Below are 5,635 nucleotides of genomic sequence, written 5' to 3'. Positions count from 1 at the left end.
TTGGAGTATTGCAGTTTGGTCTCTTGGTCAGTGTTGGCCTCATCCCTGCATCGCACGGCCACTCCTGGGATAACAGGTCTGGGCACAGGAAGGAGACTCACCCAGTTACGAAGGAGAGATTGGGCCCGGCCAGTGGCTCAGTGGTTGAGCGTCCCTGTGATCCAGGTCTCGGTTCCGTTCCTCAGGGCACATGCCCAGGTTTCTGGCTTATTCCCCAGTAGGAGGCGTGCAGGAGGCAGCCGATGTTTCTCATCGTTCATTGATGTTTCTATCTCTCCCTCCCTTCCTCTCTCTGAAATCAATAAAAACATATTAAAGAGAGGCTGGCTGAAACCGGTTTGGCTCAGTGGATAGAGCGTCGGCCTGCGGACTGAAGGGTCCCAGGTTCGATTCCGGTCAAGGGCATGTACCTTGGTTGCGGGCACTTCCCCAGTGGGGGATGTGCAGGAGGCAGCTGATTGATGTTTCTCTGTCATCGATGTTTCTAACTCTCTATCCCTCTCCCTTCCTCTCTGTAAAAAATCAATAAAATATATTTAAAAAAATAAATAAAGAGAGGCTTATGTCCCACACCCCCATCTCTGCAATCGTTTCTCTAACTAGAAAGTTCCCTAAGCAAAGGTGTGCGAGAGCCGTGAGGCCCGGTGGCTGGCAGCTCGGAGCTGTGCCAGCTGCCAGTGCTAAGCACGGCCTTGTGCTGGCTTCAACCGTGCCTGTCGCCAGAAGCCCTGCAAGGCAGTTGCCGAAACAGAGCGAGTGTCCTCAAAGGGTAGCGGGGCGAGGTCAGAGCCGTGCTCGGAAACGCGCCCCCTTTCCTCTCTGGCCGCCTCGGCACAGTGGGGGTGTGGAGGGGTGGCTCTCCTTCTCTAAAGGATTCACGGTTGGGAGGACCTCGAAGCCGCACGGAGCAGGCCCTGCAGAAACACAGGTGCCGTGTGTGCTGCAGACGGGCTCCGTGTCCTTGTCCCAGAAACAACGGCGTGCGGAGAGCTGCTGTTCGTCATGAGAGGCATGGGGGTTCTGTGTTTCGGTGCCTGACGGAGCCTTCTTTCCCCTGAGCTGTTCATGGAAGAGCGGGGGCGGGAAGCCAGAGCTGGGTTGGCCCGTGGTGTTCCTGGCCTGTGGTAGGGATCTGAGCTGTGAGGGGCTGTGACTGTCTCGCATCAGACCCAGGGTGGCATCGGAGTGGAGGGGGGCTCTCAGCAGGTGGGGCTGGTCCCTGGCGGCGACAGCTCCCAGGAGGTGAAAGGGGAGGAAGCACAGGGAGAAGCTCGCTCGATGTTTATCCGAGAGGGGCTTCTGAAGAGGAGGTCTGACAAGAGTTTGGGTTTGTTCGGCTTCAAGAGGTCCTTTGAAAGGCCTGACAGGGTGCCCTCGGGGGTAGAGCAGAAGGTAGGGGCCCTTCTGGAGGGAGGGCAGGATGGGTGCTCCCATGATGAAGGGTTATGGTGAAGTGTTGAGATGGGAAAAAGCAAGTAAATGTGAGAAGGCCAAAGGGTAAGAACCATGGTGTGGCCAGGTCAACGTGTGGGCTTAGTTGGCGATGAGGTTAAGCCTCCTTTTACACGTCTTGGCTGTGCATGTTGCCTTGTTGGTTATTTGTTCCTATCACCTGCCCATTTTTTTCATTTGGACGGTTTGCCTTTTATATATGGAACTAGAGGCCCGGTGCACAAAAATTTGTGCACTCGGGGGGGAGGGGCGGTCCCTCAGCCCGGCCTGTGCCCTCTCGCAGTCTGGGACCCCTCGGGAGATAACGACCTGCTGGCTTAGGCCTGCTCCCGGGTGGCAGAGGGCAGGCCCAATCCCTAGGTGCAGCCCCTGGTCGGGCTCAGAGCAGGGCTGACTGGGGAGTTGGGGTGCTGCCCCGTCATGCACAGAGCAGGGAGATTGGGAGGTTGTGATGCCACCCTCAGATACGCTCAGGGTAGGGCCAATTGGGGAGTTGGGGCACCGTCCCCTGTCACACTCAAGGCAGGGTCGATGGGGAGGTTGCAGCGCCAAACCATCACGCACAGAGCAGGGCCAATCAGGGGGTTGGGGCGCTGCCCCCATCACACACAGAGCAGGGCCCATCAGGGGCTTGGGCACCACTCTCTATCACCCACGGAGCAGGGCCAATCAGGGGGTTGGGGCGCCTCCACTCTCACACTCAGGGCAGGGCCAATGGGGAGGTTATGGCTCTACCCCATCACACACAGAGCAGGGCCTATGGGGGGGGGGGTTGGGGAGCTCCCCCCTATCAGGCACAGAGCAGGGCTGCTCAGGGGATTGGGGCCCTGCCCCCTGTCACACACAGAGCCGCAGGGCGATCAGGGGGTTTGGGCGCTGCCCCCTGTCACGCTGATCCGGGTGCCGGGAGGCATATTACCCTTTTACTATATAGGGTAGAGGCCTGGTGCATGGGTGCGGCCAACTGGTTTGCCCTGAAGGGTATCCTGGATCAGGGTGGGGGTCCCCACTGGGGTGCCTGGCCAGTCTGGGTGAGGGGCTGAGGGCTGTTTTCAGGCTGGGAGTGACTGAAGTTCCCAACCGCTCCTTTTTTTCTTTTTTTTTTTTTATTCTGGGCCAGCTTTACCTTGAGGCTTGGCTCCAGCTCTTAGGCCTCCGCGGCTGAAAGTAGGTTTCTGGCCTTTGCTTACAATGTTGTGAATCTGCTGGCTGAAATCACCAGGTATTTTTTTACAATGTTTCTTAAACTGCCCGCTCAGAGGCCTGCAGCCGCAGGCGGGGAACGTTGGTTTCCTCCAACGATCCTCCGTCACTGAGGCAAGCAAGCCTCATGTTAGTTTCAAGCTGCCTGGCTGCTGGCCGCCATCTTGGCTGACAGTTAATTTGCATATCTCGCTGATTAGCCAATGAAAAGGGTAGCGGTCGTACGCCAATTACCATGTTTCTCTTTTATTAGTGTAGATAGAGGCCCAGTGCATGAAATTCATGCACAGGGTTGGAGGGGAGGGAGTCCCTCAGCCCTGCCTGAACCCTCTCCAATCTGGGACCCCTCGGGGAATGTCCGACTACCATTTTAGGCAGTGATCGGGCCTAAACTGGCAGTCAGACATCCCTCTCGCAATCCGGGACCACTGGCTCCTAACTGCTCACCTACCTGCTTGCCTGATCACCCCTAACTGCCCTCCCCTCCCGGCCTGATCGTCCCTAACCACCTCTACCTTGGCCCCCGCCACTGTGGCTTTGTCCAGAAGGAGGACTGGACGACTGGACAATGTCCGGTCCACCCGGTCTAATTAGCATATTACCCTTTTATTAGTGTAGCTATTTAGGCCTCTTAAGATATATACTCTGGAGCAACGCTAATCTCTGGTCAATTAGATCCGTTTCGGATATTCTTCCCCGGCTGTGGTTTCTCTCCACCTCCCTTACGATGGAGGATCTTACGATGCCACAGTGATTTTTAAACGTTGGTGTTGTTAACCGTGTTAGCCCTTCGCCTGTACGCTGTGCCTTTGAGTCTTCTTTAAGCGATCTCCCCGGCCCTCGATGCTTTCTAACAGCTAAAATTTTAATTTTCACATTCAGATTTTAAATCCACCTGGGACTTATTTCTATGTATTGTATTTAGAAGGGACCCACTTTGGTTTCCCACTTGGGGTCTGGGGCCTGTGCTCTGAGGGTTTGGAGGGGCTGGCACAGGCAGAGGGGACGCCGTTGTCACCACAGACACTGGGGCACGGTCTGCTCTGGATTCGGGAGGAAATGGGTGGATTTACATCAGGGAACTTATAGATAAGTGTGTATTCCAGGCTGTGAGGAGTTGCAGACGTGAAAAGACTCAGTCTCCAGGGCCTGGGAGTCTGGCTCCCTGAAAGAATTTTTTGTTTCCAGAAGCACAAGTCAGACCCAAGGGGACTGGGCTGGCAAAACGAACAGCAGCACCCAGCTGGCCAGAGACACCTGTGCCTGAGGACTCAGCACCTGAGCACCTGAGGGGACCCCGCCCTTTCCGGACCCCACCAGGCCACACCAGGGAGCCAGGTGTGAAAAAATGTACGACAGTCCACATCACAAAAGTCTTTGGGGTCCTCAATAATTTTATTTTGTTCGTTAATCCTCGCCTGAGGATATTTTTCCATTGATTTTTCTTTTTTTTCTTATATATTTTTTATTGCTTTTTTACAGAGAGGAAGGGAGAGAGAGAGAGAGTTAGAAACATCGATCAGCTGCCTCCTGCACATCCCCCACCGGGGAAGCGCCCACAATCCAGGCACATGCCCTTGACCGGAATCGAACCTGGGACCCCTCAGTCCGCGGGCCGACGCTCTATCCACTGAGCCAAACCGGTTTCGGCGATTGATTTTTTTTAGAGAGAGGGGAAGGGTGGGGGAGAGACACACAGAGAGAAACACATTGATGTGAGAGAGACACATCGTTTGGTGGACTCCCGCCCGCTCCCCAAAGAAGGCCAGGGATCAGTCCCCAGGCCGTCACGCTATCCACTGAGCCACACCTGCTGGGGCCTCAATAATTTTTAGGAGCGGAAAGGGGCCCTGAGACCAAAGGGCTGGAGGCGGTCTCCAGGAAGGCTGCCGCTTTGGTCCGGTGGGTTTCAGTTCTGCTGTCCTTAACCACTTCGCCTTTCCAAGGGACTCCATTTGCGGGAGCTTCTCCTCCTGTGAGCTCTGAGCCGGGATGGCCACACGAGGGCAGCAGATCCCGCCGGGAGCCACCCTGCGGGCCTCGCCCAGGCTCACGGGTCCTCCTGCAGCCGAGTTCCTGTGGGGCCTCCAGCCAGCGGTGCAGGAGAAGCGAGGGTGCGAGGCCCAGGTCCCTGCCTGGTGGAGGCCAGGCCCTGCGTGCTCCCTGCCGGAACCGGGAGCGAAGAGGACCGGGGTTTTGATGGCCGGAGCCTGGCCACACGCGGGGGTGGCGCGTTCAGCGAATGCGCACCGTCACCTCCACGTGCTGGGCTGGGCTGGAAGCCCGTCTCCGGGAGCCTCAGCTCCAACCTGGACGTGTTTGTTCCCGTTTCCATGGTCGCCGAGGGAAGGTACCCTGTGCTCTCTGCTGTGTTGACGTAAGAAACGTCCAGGCGCTTTTTATTAGAGCGTCCCTGAGCCAGCTGACGGCAGTTGCCGGGAAGCAAGGTCTCCGAGTCTCTGGAGAATGACAGTGACAATGACAGTTTGGCGGTTTCTTTAACGCACTGGGACTTGAGGAGGGATTTAAGGACGAATGCATGCACGTGGGAGAAAGCAAGGCGGAGACTGAACTGCAGAAGAGTTCATGTGTCCTCTTAAGGGGGGTTATGCTTATTTCCAAGGTGTGTTAAGCTAGAGCAGTGGTTCTCAACCTTGGCCGCACATTAGAATCACCTGGGAATCGTTTTAAAATCCTGATGTCTGGGCCTCATCCTCCGGAAATTCTGTTTCTTTGTTACCAATGTTGTGGCCCCACCCCATCACAAAGAAACAGAACTTCCGGAGGATGAGGTCCAGAAATCAGGATTTTAAAAAGATTCCCAGGTGATTCTCATGTGCAGCCAAGGTTGAGAACCACTGAGCTAGATGCACAGGAACAGTGGACAGGGCTAGCTGAAGGCAAAGGTAAGTTCTATGCCTGGGGCGTGACTACCACCCTAACCCCCTGCCCAGCCCACTTCGTGCACCACTGTCGGTAG

The sequence above is a fragment of the Myotis daubentonii genome, chromosome 20, assembly GCF_963259705.1.
Source record: "Myotis daubentonii chromosome 20, mMyoDau2.1, whole genome shotgun sequence".
NCBI lineage: Eukaryota > Metazoa > Chordata > Mammalia > Chiroptera > Vespertilionidae > Myotis > Myotis daubentonii.
This window is presented reverse-complemented; position numbering follows the sequence as displayed.